Source organism: Chanodichthys erythropterus, chromosome 5, assembly GCF_024489055.1.
Source record: "Chanodichthys erythropterus isolate Z2021 chromosome 5, ASM2448905v1, whole genome shotgun sequence".
NCBI classification, from domain to species: Eukaryota; Metazoa; Chordata; class Actinopteri; order Cypriniformes; family Xenocyprididae; genus Chanodichthys; species Chanodichthys erythropterus.
Window position 1 is genome coordinate 25864973 of NC_090225.1, and position 14585 is coordinate 25879557.

Genomic DNA, 14585 nt, shown 5'->3' on the forward strand with positions numbered 1-14585 from the left:
TGGTCTAATGCACGTCAGTGTTGCCAAGTCTGCAGTTTTCCTGCGGAATAGGGCTACTTTTACACTGTTTCCGCAGGTTGTTTTTCATGTCCACGGGTTAAATTGACCCTAAATAACATGATATTTAGCCCTTGAATGTGAATTTTACAAGAGGAGCCCAGCTAAAAACACAGATTTTACCCCCTGGAGCAAGACTTTTACCAAGGAAAACCTTAGTTATTTATAAGATGCAATAGCAGCATCACTGTTATACTTTATGTAGGTTCGCCTGTGGGAACTGTATCAGAATGGCAAGCGAAGCTGAAAACCTCTAACATAAGATGAACATTTAGGCCAGATGTGTAAACAGACATTTTCGTCATATCTATTAACAAAGTAAAAAATGGCTATGTCATTGTTTGACATTACAAGGGGTGTTTACTGTTTACAGAGAGAATACTTCAACTAGCTAGCGCGGACTAGCATCTTAACATCCTATTACAATAGGCTACAGATGGAGCTCCACAAAAGTCATGCTCCATCCTTGATAATTACTCCAAGTAATAAGACAGACAAGCTGCATTAATATATTGTACAATCGACAACATTGGACCCACTGAATAGCAGAACTACAAAAAACGTGAGTTAGCCAGTTAGCAGGAGACATACAGACTAGGGTGTATGTTACACAACATAACTATGAATTTTGAACGACGCTAGAAAATATAAACATCAATGATTAATCATACTTACAGGTTGAGATTCACAGAGGAGCAAGCTGGTCCAAATAAACTGGGCATTAATCTAGATTTTAAGACCTGAGTTAGCGCACCATAAGTGGGCGGACAAAATGCTAATGTACGGCTTGTTATTCGTTTTACAAACGACTCGTTTAATTGACTCAGAGTCGACTCTTACTTTTGAGACTTTACAGTATATACAGTGTACTTTCAGATTTAAAATAAACATTGAATAAAAGGTTGAATAAACATTCAATAAAAGAGTAGAAATATTTTTAAACCATCTCCTATAGACTACCTGCTGTTCCACTGTGCCATTGTGTCACTGTGTCATTCATTCTTGCTTCTTGGCAACTGATCCATCCTGTGCATTATATAATTATGTCTCTATTATTAGTCTGTCCTTCAAATAGTTCTTTGGAGTTATGGAACATGAAAATGCCAAACCACATTTAATATACTCTATTAAGACACCTAATCCACTTAAAACAATAGCACAATACACACTGATTGAAATTCAATCTATGCATATGGTGTCCCAGAGTAGGTCTTGTTGTTTTCTGATCTCAAAAAGATCACTAAGCAGCCAAACACAATTGAGGCTTTTAAAGATGTGTTTTTGTCTGTTCAGAGGTTGCATGGTGGGTCACACCCTGTAGCTCATAAACTGTTTCTAACACATTCCAGAGTTCAACCTATGATTGATTGTGTGCGTGTCTCCAACATATATGACTCTAATGTGTGTACACACAGCAACTCGATTACTATTCCAAAAGATCATTCATCAATCTAAGGGATTTATTTAGCATTGATCTGAATCAGTGCCATTGTTTAGATTACACAGTGACAGATGTCTTGCGATTTCATTGTGGGATTGCACTGTTGTTTGCATATAGATCTTCTGTTACAAAACAGATGTCTGTTATTGATAGTTCATTTGAACCTACCCTGTACTTCATTAACAATTTTGCATACCATAGATCATGGAAAGATGCATATATAGGCTACATCTTACTTGAATCTCTGCTGATGTTCAAATATTTCAAATAAATCTTTATTATACTTTACTATATACGTATGTGAAAGTCTATGAACAACTGTTTTAAGTCTCCAAGGTTGCTCAGATGAGATTTGTGTTACCTTTGAGCCCTGGTTCCACCCAAGGTTTCTTCCTCTCCCTTGAGGCGTGGTTTACTGCCCTTTTTTTTGTATGACCACAATTGATAAAAGCAGTAAATAAATTAACCTGAACTGTGGCTTGTAATGCTGCCTTTTAATTTCAAATAAACATTTTAAAAGCATATACAATCAATAGTATATAGGGTTCAGTTCTGTAATTCAATGTCAGTAATCGAAAACTTGTTATAAAATTTCAATTGATTCTTATTCCACCTATCAATTGCTGTGTGTGCATTTCAATGTGATTTTAAATAGTGAAAGAGAGCTTACGCCACACGCTATTTTCTCTGCGCGCACATCGGAGGCTTACTCTTGAATCTCATATAGTGTGTGAACACTGAACTGAGTTCTTTTTCGCATCTTCTTGCGCTTTAATGAACAAATACACACAAAATTATGGCAAAATATCCTCGTAAAAACAGTTGCTTTTCTCTTAAAGGTGCAATATGTAAAATTTTATGTCCTCTAGAAGTCGCTAGAGGCCTATTCAAAACAAAGGCATAGCTTGATGACGCCAAGTTTGAGCGCGGAATCTTGGGACATGTGGTCTCCACCTCACAGCCTGTGGAAAATAATCAGGATAGGAATTGGGAAGAAATCATGTTCATGGATGAGATTATTAACGTTAAAGCAGAGCAGGAACGAGTGTTGTGGGAGCTGAACGAGGCCGCTGGAGCAACTACGCAACGCATGCCTCACGAGCAGCAGAACTTTTATTATGACACAGTCGCCGGCGCCGCTTCCGCTTTTCCGGTCATGAGTGTGAGGTAACACAGCTCTGTTTATCATATTAGATATATTTGAGTGTGTTGAAAATGATGTTATAACGTTACTCTGTGCGTTCGTTCGGTGGCTGCTGTGAGACACTTGTTACACACTGCAGTAAGATAGATCGATTTTAGAAAATGTCATATTAAATGCTGGATGGCTTGTGTTGATAAATGGCATGGAATTCATGTTAAAGCATATTGTATAATGGAGAAAATTCTGTATTACTGTTACTAAAACATTATGCTGTAGCTACTTCACAAAATAGTGTTTTTCTCTGAGGCATGGTAAACATGGTACTCACAAAAAATCAAGAAAATTAGATTTAAACAATAAGACTAAACATGATGAGCTATATAACAATAATTAATTTTCTGCCTATAAATATATCAAAACAGTTCATCCCTTGTCTATTAAAACATGTAATATATTAATGCGTCTTTGGTGTTTTCATGGTTTCTACAAAATAAAACCGAGGGTTAACGCGGGTATGACGCAATTGACAGGCGACTCCTCACACATTAACTGGTTAAAATTGCAATTTTCTCACGATTTACAAATAGTTGCAAACAATTGTTCATATAGTGAACAAAATATATAACACTGGCCTAGTGGTTTTTGGATATTTTATGGCAAAATTCTTACATATTGCACCTTTAAGTTAACATAAACATTTAAGAAAGAAAACGCAGTGTACCAGTATTAAAGGGTTACTTTACCCAAAAATGAAAATTCTGTCCTCGGACTGGGAATTATGCAGCTTTATTGCTATGTTCACGCCATGTTGTAATTACCGTAGTCTTGAAATGACAACACGTGATGTTCTATTTGAGGCTGTTCATGTCCTCGGACAGGGAATTATGAGTTTCTATGGCAACACCATCAATGCCTAAATGAATCTGCAGCAGTCAGGTGGTACAGCGATCACCAGTGGTGTAAAGTATTTGAGTAAATGCAATTAGTTACTGTACTTTTGACTACTTTGTAGTTGTACTGAGTATCAGAGATATTAGCAACTTTTACTCTCTACCTGACTATATTTTTGAATAAGTAAATGTATTTGTACTCCAATAAATGTGTGATGAGTCATGCAAATACGCATTACATTTTGCATGGCACCTAACTTTTTCTGCAGCAGTTTGTTTCTGAAAAGAAGTGATATTCCTTGAGCTTAACTGAGACTTTGTAGACGTTTAAGAGGCTGTTGTCATTGTCGACCATGATTTATTGCAATTTTGAGTTATTCAGTTTTATTTTGAATTTAGAAAATAAACATGTTTTCTCATCTTACAAATCAGCTGTTACTTGTGTTTCACTGGCATATCTCTAGGTGTTGAGGACTAGTGCATCTTAGAGCCTACATTCAGTAAGAGTAAAATCAGATACTTCAAGACTTTTACTCAAGTCGTATTAGAATTGGTGACTTGTAATGGAGTCATTTTCGCTGTAAGGTATCTGTACTTTTACTCAAGTATGGTTTTCAGGTACTCTTTACATGTCTGCCGATCACATGGTACAGGTAGGAACTCTCCGAAAATTCCTATCTATGAGTTCTAAGAGGACGTGAACACTTTTTACAAGTTGAATTATGACCTGCCGTGAATGTATCCGTGCATTAGGTCTTAAAGTGACAGCAGCCTAATATTCCTGCTGCTGTCTGTGTTATTAATGTTAATAAAACAACATACGACAATGAAAAAATCACTTGCTGATCTTGACTGAATACATTTTGTAACTTTAATAAGGATTAGGATAGTCTTTATTTTATTTATAAATGCAAACTATGCAGTGTTATTTTGCATTTAATTTCATCTTCTGTACTTGAAATTTGTTCAGTTGTATTCCTTTGTGCTACTGTTAATTTGTGTGTTTGTTCTTTGTTTAATTGTCTTTAATAATGTTTGAAATTTATATTAGTTAGGCTATTTGTTTTTGCTGAGGTGTTTTTGTTAAAACCATAGGCGAAAGTTCCTTGTGTTCTTGCTGCTGATTTCTGCTCATGAAATTCAGCCGCAACAAAATGTGTTGCAAAAAGACACATAAATATGTTTGATATCTAAATGTTTGACTTCATTTTTTTAACCTTATTGGAATTGAAACTGGGAATTGATAAGAATCAGAATTGCTAAAACTGAAACTCAGTGGTAACTAATAACCAGGTTATTGGATAATAATATCCAATAACACTTTAAAAATATGCAAAAACATCACATTAATATAAAGTCTATTCAAACATTCAGCAGTATTAAACAAGTTTATTCACAAAGAGATCTCAACAGAATCAGAAAGGTATAGAACATCACTGATCAGTTCTTTGCCAGTTCAGATCTTGAAACAAGAATTGAATTAAATAATGTGCACCACAACTTAAAAGATAAATGCATTCTCTCTTTATTTCAGCTAATTATAAAATACAGATATATTTAATATTACTGTATATCTAGCCAACTAGATAACTTGCATGCTAATGTTACAAAACTATGTGTAATTTAGCCTAATGTCCGTTTATGGGATTTGTTGCCAGGTTAGGTAACTAGTTTAACTTCTTATGTGATGAATATGATCTTTTGAATATAAATCTAACATACTTTAGGAATTGTTTGGGAATCTACATTGTTCTAATTGATACTTTTTTCTTGGCAACACAGCAAAGAGACTAAAGAGACAGTGACTATACCAATACTTACACAAGTGAGTTGTTTTTTGCTGTTGATGTTTAACATATGAGCCAATGATAGCGTAACACAAATGAAAACAAAAAGAACATGAACACAAGGAAAACGTGTGAATCACATGAAACATGAAAACAAACAGCCCAACCAAACACCAGCCTTACACTATTAAAGTTACAGTAAGTTTATTCTGTCATATTAAATTATATGTTTTACTGAAAACTTTTTAATATAGATGTTTTTAAAAGTCATGAACAGTGTAATTCAAGTTTTAAATGCTTGACATTTTATTAGTTTGCGATATTGACAATCCAGACAAGGAAATCTGGATTATTCAGACTGAAGAACATCTACACACCAAATCCTCGGCACATCTTGAGACTTAAGCTTTGCAAGAGCAGAACCAATTGAATATACAGATGGTCATTAGTTTTTAGGACAGCATGTGTGTTCAACAGCTGTAAGGCTTATGCAATTCGTTAACTTGAGCCATGTGATTGAGGCTAAAAAAGACACAGTTTTTGTTTTTTTTGTTTTTTATTCACACCTGTTGCTGAGTCACAGACCCCTTAAGGCCCATTTCTAACAATGACACCAGCCTGAAAACATGGCTGACATCCTGATTCTCTGCCTACAACTCTCTCTGAGTCACTCCATTGTTGCCATGGGAGATAATCAGACACATATTTGTACTTCTCAGAATACTCTCAGTGAATCTGCATGAATTACAGCCAAGTCAAATGAACTCCAGCAGATAAATCAAAACCAAACACAAGCTCTGTTCTTAACTTGATAATCTGGACTGGAGTACTTCAATCATGTGAAGGGTTTTGATTTAGCTGTCACTAAGTCTAAAGGTATATAGCCAATATTCATGGACTTTAGAGCTAAAGGAAGCATGTCAGTTGAATGGCAGTTAGAACAAAAGAAAACATTTCCTCTGCCATGTTAGCTGATAACAGTGCTCATGTATTTTCACTCACCTATACATTCAGGTATACACTAATATATAGAACACAACTGCAGGAACTGCAAAACATTTCCTGAAGGAGTAAAGGCTGCTTGCAAGGGAGGACAATAGTTTGAAAGTATTAGATAAAGTGATAGAAAAGCTATAAACCCAGATAGATGAAGGGAGACAGATTTACAGTAAGGCCTATGAGAAAGAAAAGACCAATTGTAATTCAGTATGCAAATTGATATGAAGACAAAATGTCAATTCTGCATGTAAATATTATATTGTCATCAATTAATTGAGATGACGCAAACCCCTGTTTATTGAAGTTTATATGTAAGCAATAAGGTACGAGAGGCTGTGTTGTATTGTAAATAAGTAACGGCTGAAGGGCGTTGTTAGGCACGACGCAAAGCGGAGTTCAGTAGTGACTTATTCACGATACAGCACTAGCCTTGAGTACCTTATTGTTTTTATAAAACGGTTTCCACACAATACAAATATTAAAGCCAAAAATATGTATCAATGCAACTTTCATGAAGTAAACTTTCACTAAAAGTCTTCCTTCCGCCGGAAAAAATAGTCCCTGACCATGAACAGCAACAGAAGTTACATTATTACACCATTAGATGGCGGCAAAGACTGGTGTCAGCCAGTAACGAAGACGTTTACATTGAAAAGACTGAATTGTAGTGAACACAGAACAAGACGCAAATTCTTTGACTAGTGCTGTCAGTCACGGGAAAACCGCTTAACTGTTAAAAGGACAAGATAATACATTGGACATTTAAACAGATTTTTTTATTATGAACATAGGACTGACCTGAAGGAAATGCTAAATCTGAATGCAGGAAATAAACTCGCTCACTCGATCTCTTTCTCACAATACTCTTCGACATAATACAGTAAGTTTCAATAAACAATATCAATTGAGAACAGTTTACATTGCTAAGAGTGGTTGCTAAGGGTGTTGTGTAGTGATACACAGAACCGTTGAGTGAAACGGACATAGCCGTGTTTTATCATGAATAAAACACAGCTATTGACCAATCAGAATCAAGGACAGGAACTAACCGTTTTATAAAAAACAAATATAGCTAACATACCAGATGAGTTCTTGTGTTTAAAAAAAATTGCCAGAGTTCTATGGAATTGAACAGCAAACCATGCAGCTTTAGGTTTGCATGTCCTTTGAATTTATCCAATAGTTCAAGAGGTCAGTCTCTGACTGCTGGTCGAAGGTCTGTGCACAATGCGAATTTGCAGGTCAGAGGTCCTCAAATTTGATCATTGGTACGGAGCAGAAGATAAACTTTTGTTTTTGATCTTCCATCATGTGCATGAATTGAACTGATTGGTGCATGATTACTAGTGCAACTGTGACTGTAAAAATGTGCAGATGTAACACAAGAACACTGTGTGAAGAGTAGACAAAACAAAATTTGAGTGGAGTCTGTTTGTTAAGAGATTTGAGTTCATTAAAGGGTTAGTTCACCCAAAAATGAAAATTCTGTCATTTATTAATAAAAACATATCTAAATCAGTTCATGTGAGTACAGTGGTTCAATATTAATATTATAAAGCAACGAGAGTATTTTTGGAGCGCCAAAAAAAAAAACAAAATAACGACTTATTTAGTGATGGCCAATTTAAAAAAAAACTGCTTCAGGAAGCATCGGAGCACAGTGAATCTGTGTATCGAATCTGCTGTTCGGAGCGCCAAAGTCGTGATTTCAGCCCTTGGCAGTTTGACACGCGATCTGAATCACGATTCAATAGACTGATTCATTTATGCTCCGAATCTTCCTGAAGCAGTGTTTTGAAATCGGCCATCACTAAATAAGTCATTCATTTGTTTTGTTTTTTGGCACACCAAAAATATTCTGGTCGCTTTATAATATTAATATTGAACCACTGTACTCACATGAACCGATTTAAATATGTTTTTTAGTACCTTTATGGATCTTGAGAGAGGAAGTGTCATTGCTCCCTATGGAGGCCTCACGGAGCCATCGGACTTCAACTAAAATATCTTAATTTGTGTTCCGAAGATTAACAAAGGTCTTACGTGTGTGGAACAGCATGAGGGTAAGTAATAAATGATAGAATTTTCATTTTTGGGTGAACTAACCCTTTAATTGTGGAGAAGAAGAGTTAGAAGAACTAGATTTGCATTTCCTGAAGGAAACAGCAGTGCTTGCAAAGAAAAATTAAAGTTTCAGGAAAGTGATAGATAGAATACCTGAGGCAAAGTGTTTTGGATGAATTAATTGCTTAAAATTGAAATTGATATCAATTTTGAATAAAGCACTTTAATAATTTCTTAAACAAAGTACTCATTACTCAACAGCCCATTTCAAGATCAAGTTGCATGAACACAGTCATGTCTAAGGAGAGGACAGTAGAACTGGTAACCACAGCAACACGGAAACATTTGTCAGCACCTGACGAATGCACCACTCCCAGGGTTCATATTTACATGATTAGACTCTTAGTCGCATGGACTCCACACCTCCTCTCGTGCATGGCAGAACATACCTCTGACAGAGGCACACACACATAGTAACTGGGCAAGATAAGCAGAAATCTGAACCAGCATTACTCGTTCTGTTGGAACTATCACACACACCTGATTAACAGTTTGTAATCCGAGTCCATTTCTTTCATTCATGCACACACGCAGATGACAGATAGCCACAGTAACAACATCATCTCCACTTCTATGACATCAGTATCTGCAGAGCTCTGCTTTTTTAGGTCTTTCAATTTTGAATGGGCAAATTCTACCTCAGTTTAAGGCAGGGCACTGCAGGCAAAACCACTGTTTTTTCATGCACTGGTCAATTTTAAGATTTTGGGACATTTTTTCCCCTTTCTTTATTCCATAGTAGTGGAAAGAAAACATCCAAAATACACATTTAACCCTCAAGTTGTGTTTGGGGTCATGGAGAGGATTTCTTTTTCCCAAAAATGCTAGTTAACATTATTACATTGGACTAAAACTTACTGTCTTTACTCACCCAGGGTACAACTACTCCCCCAAATAATGTTCTAAAACTTGTGATTTTTTCCACCTTGTTACACTTGTGGTGTTCCCAGTCCAAAATCATCGGCCTACAAAAAATTGCTTGTAAATTACTCAATATTGTCAACAAATATTGGATTCAATCTTTTTGTCAACTTTCAGTTAGCATAGGATTTGTATTATATTTGTATTATAAATATATATTTGAACAAAATTAAAGCATTTCAAAACAAACTTCCTGGTTAAACATTAAAGCACACTAGTGTGATTAATAATACAGTATATTATTAAATTTTATTCAGTATTGTTATATTACCCACAAATATATTTCTGTCAGGACCACTATCGTCAAATATGATTGATAATTGCATAGAGTTTGTATTGGCGGTGGTTCTGTTCTAGGCAAGAACTTCCTGCACATCCATGCAGCCTAGCATGGATAAGAGCAGGGAGAGCAGCAATACCACCCCCCCTCAGGGTAAACAGAACAGAACCAACATATGCAGATATAATTAATGTCAAAAATTTTACGTACACATATTTCAAGAATTAGTCTGATTCAGGGGAATCATGGCCAATCCTGACTGAAGAGAGGAGGAGCTGGGGATGGAGGAGGGTAATTAGCTTCTGAGGAATGCAATAGCTGCTGATAATACTGAGGAGCTTATGGATGCTGTGATAGGCGTCATATTCCTATATGTAGAAGTAAGTCACCTGGGAGTCAGCTGATGTGAGCTTGACTGACGTGACCTGCCAGATCTGATGCTAACGCTGGATATATATTGTTTTTTTGTGTAATATGTTTGGTGATGTGTTTATGGTCATTTCTGTATATTGCTGCTTTTGTTATTTCCCTCTCTGTTTTCTTTCTATGCTGATCTGATGCTCTTCAGTTGCTGATTGGAAACACCTGTATCTCATTTGCTGATTGTCATTTGTCATTCCATTCATTGGCTCAAGCAGGAAGAGGGTCAACAATAAAAGCAGCCTAAAGATATCCAGCAAGTAGAGAGATTTGGAGGTTTTCCTCCCCATGTGGACTTCTTCTGTTCTTGCTTTTCTTTAGTTTCCTTTGGTGTTAAGTGAGTAATCTTAAGTGTTAATTGAACATGTTGGTTTCTTTCTACCAGTTATGTTACTTCTTTTTTTGTTGTTGTTATTTGGAAACTTGTAGGGAGGTGGATGCCATTTCCTTTGTAATTCACTGTTTTCTCCAGGGTTTTTTTTTTTTCTTTCTGAGGGAGACAGGGAAGTATTGCTGTTTTTCTGTTCATTTTCTCTTTGTTATAGGTAATTTAGAAAAAAAAAAATTGATTTAGGAACTTTTTGTTTATTATTTCGGCCTTGCTCCCTCCTGAAGCTTTTGTTTCCTGTTTCTTTTCTTTTTTTTTTAATAAATTATGCTTCAGTTTGATCTTTGGTTGGCAGTGTTTCTTCTTTGAGCTGGGGTTGGAGATGAGAAGTTCCCCATGGTCTCTCTCATTTTTTTTTTTTACATTTTCCCTTAACCCCTAGACCTAAAAAAAGTGGAGATCGTAACAATATATATTTCTAGGGTTTTCTGGGTGGTTTGATTGGGTGTCCATCTAGGTGGCTGCTTACTGGCCCAAATCAAAACAATGTAGTTACCTATGTTTTATTAGCTATGGAAGTTTGTTTCTGCCACAGAAAAAAAGGCAATTGAGACTTTTTATCTCGCAATTATGAGGGGTTTTTCTCTCTCTCGCAAGTCAGACTTTTTTTTTTCAGAATCGTAAATTAGAGATCGTAAATACAGAGATATAAACAGATTTGCGAGATACAAACTCACAGTTGGGAGAAAGTCACAATTGTCAGGTAAAACATCAAAATTTATTCCATATCAGGAAAAAAACACAAACAAGAAACAGAATGTATAGTCAAAGTTGTGAGACATAAACTTGCAATTACGAGTTTATAACTTGCAATTGCAAAATATAAAACTCTCAGTCATGAGAGAAATTGTTGAATTGTTAGATACAAAATTGTAATTGTGCGAAAAAAGTGAAATAAAAAGTCACAATTACTGTAGCTTTTTATTTTGTGGTAGAAACAAGCTTCCATAGTTAACATCTACTTTTTTCCATTGTGGATGAAATGAGTGGCTTGGCAAACTACACTTTCAAAGTAACCTCCTCAAACACTGATATACTTTATTTACATTCAGAAACTAGACACGATACTATCATTGTTGCCTTGCATTTTCCTGTGGTAAAATAAACTTGGAAAGGGATAAAAAAACAAAAAAACAAAAGAGATAAGGACACATATGTCGCCAATATGGCTAGTTTGGTCATGCTGTAGGCGTATGATCTGAATAGGTCTATTGTAATAAAGCTAGATTTGCGTGCATGATATTATCAGGGCTACTACTCTTTGTCCATTGTGGCTTCAGAATGGCATCATCTCTGATCTTTTATTACCCCCTGCCCCCACCTCCAAACTCTGAGGAAATAGATTTATCAAAACTGTATTCCACGTAAATGCAGCATATATACTGGGGGGGAAAAATCAATAATACGTTTAACAACAACCCAATTACTTTTTTCTTGCCAGAGAAAACATGCCCTGCACAGCCCAATATTATACAAGGCTTTATATTTATGTACACTTTTTGGCAGTGAACAATAAAACATATTTTATTCTGGCTCAAAGTAGCCGTTTAGAAGCCCTCGATAAGGCGAGAGATTCTGACAATCTGACAGCAGAGAAATTGGATATGCTATGCAGAGCACTCAACAGATCAATGACATTTCCGATAGACTGAAAAAGACTTGAATTGAAATATTGCTGTAAGATACTCTATTTTACACATCATGAATGACTGTACTACTGGCAAATCCACACTTAAAAAACGATTATGGCAACCATGGAGATGTGTATGGAGATTTATAGACATACAACAGTGCGCAGAGAAGTGGGCTTAAATACGAGACATGTCTCCAGTCTGGCTCTACTCTCAAAATTAATGTGAGAACAGTCAGTAGACTGTGGTTATTTTTGAACAGCAGTGAGACTTATGCATGATTAGACTACACATTAGTCTTGCCAGACTTTTGACTGTCGGCATAAAGTCTAGTCCACTTTGTGTCAAAACATATTTGAATATCTTCCAAAGAAATACAGTATTTTTCATAAGTAGACTGTTGCTAATGTTAACCACATTAGTGGAACTTAGTGCAACTAAAGACAGCTAAAAAAAAAAAAAAAGATGGTTGGCTATATATTTGCTTAAAGGATTAGTTAACTTTCAAATGAAAATTACCCCAAGCTTTACTCACCCTCAAGCCATCCTAGGTGTATATGACTTTCTTATTTCTGTTGAACATAATCGGAGATTCATTAAAGGTGCAGTGTGTAAAATTTGGGAGGATCTATTGACATAAATGCAATATAATACACATAACTATGTTTTCAGAGGTTTAAAGACCGTTATGTTTTTATTAGCTTAGAATGAGCCATTTCTATCTCATAGACCGCAGGTCCTCCCTACATGTCAAGTTGCCATTTTGCGGCAGCATGTTTCTACTGTAACCCTAAACTGCTTTACAGATTGCATATTGTCACTAGTTCATTGGTGTTTTTAGAGGTTTGATTCATCACTTCATTGAATACGCACAAAGTAGTAGTAGTAGTAGTAATCGTCGTGGGGTTTATTAGAAGCAGAGACCATTCTAATAAAGGTCTTCTGAAGCGAAGTGATGCATGTGTGTAAAAACAAATATCCATATTTAACTAGTTATGAAGTAAAATATATAGCTTCCACCAGGCCGCCTTCCGTCTTGAACTTACGGAAAAATCGGAAGTGGCGTCGTGTCAGTTAAGCTTTTAAGTGGAAGGCGTAGGATGTAGCGTAAGCTTTTTTAACTGTGAGAGTTTTACATTTTCTTCGTAAGTTGAATACAGAAGGCGGTCTGGCAGAAGCTAGATATTTTACTTCATAACTAGTTAAATATGGATTTTTTTTTTTACACAAATGCTTCGCAAGGCCTTAATTAACCCCCTGTTAATAAAAATTAGTACATGTTTATGATGGATGGATGTGGATGGAGGCACTTTCTTCAGCTCATACTCGTTGGTATCGCTCACTGACAGTATAAAGATCGGACGCGTCAGGATATTTATTAATATCTCCGATTGTGTTCAACAGAAATAAGAAAGTCATACACACCTAGGATGGCTTGAAGGTGAGTAAAGCTTGGGGTAATTTTTATTTGAAAGTGAACTCACTTTTTAAGTGACGTGAATGTACGATACGATGATGCTCTTGAACTGAAACAATAGATCCCAATGGAGGTATTCACACAAGCAAATTTTTTTTACCAGTGTGTCGTTTTTTTCTCCATCACCATGCAATGAAACAGGCTGTCCAATTAGTTTTGAGCTCTAGATCAGGTGCCCAGAGCTGCTGCTGTTGCACAAAAGTGTAAGAGTGGTGGCGCTGTGTTGAAAACCTGCGTAAACACAGAAGAAAAGTATTCCGGAAGAATATTCTGTTGAGTTCTTGTTATCACTGGTATCTGAGAACAGATATATTCTTAAATGTTTACTTCTTTATACAATTTATAATTTCTATTCATTTTCCACTGAATTATGAGATCTGAAGAGCTTGAAACAGCGTACATCCATCATAAACACGTTCCACAAGGCTCCGGAAAGGCCTTCTGAAGCAAAGTGATGCATTTGTGTAAGAAAAATACCCATATTCAACAAGTTACGAAGCCTTTATTAACCCCCTGGAGCCACGTGGAGTACGTTTATGATGGATGGATGTACTTTCTTCAGGTTCATACTCGCTGGTCGCGTTATAAAGAATGGATGCGTCAGGATATTTTATTAATAGAACTCTGATTGTGTTCATCAGAAAGAAGAGAGTCATATACACCTAGGATGGCTTGAGGGTGAGTAATGCTTGTGCTAATTTTCATTTGAAAGTAATCATTTAATTGGGGGGTGGGGTGGGGGAGTCACACGCTTCAGCACTAATAGACATAGACAAAAATGTTGATTTCATAGGGCCTTAATTATCAGTATGTGACAAGCATTATAAGATTAATGGACCTCACGCAACTGGATGTTGCATGCTAACAGTGGCTAATTATTTAGCGTGTTATGGCAACAAGTATAACCTGGTGACAAGCTTCACACAGACTAAATTATAAAGCTACATTTAACTTCAAAAGATGCAGTCTGCAAAATAGAATAGTTTGCATAGATGGATCCTCTATGCACCCAAGCCTGCTCAGATC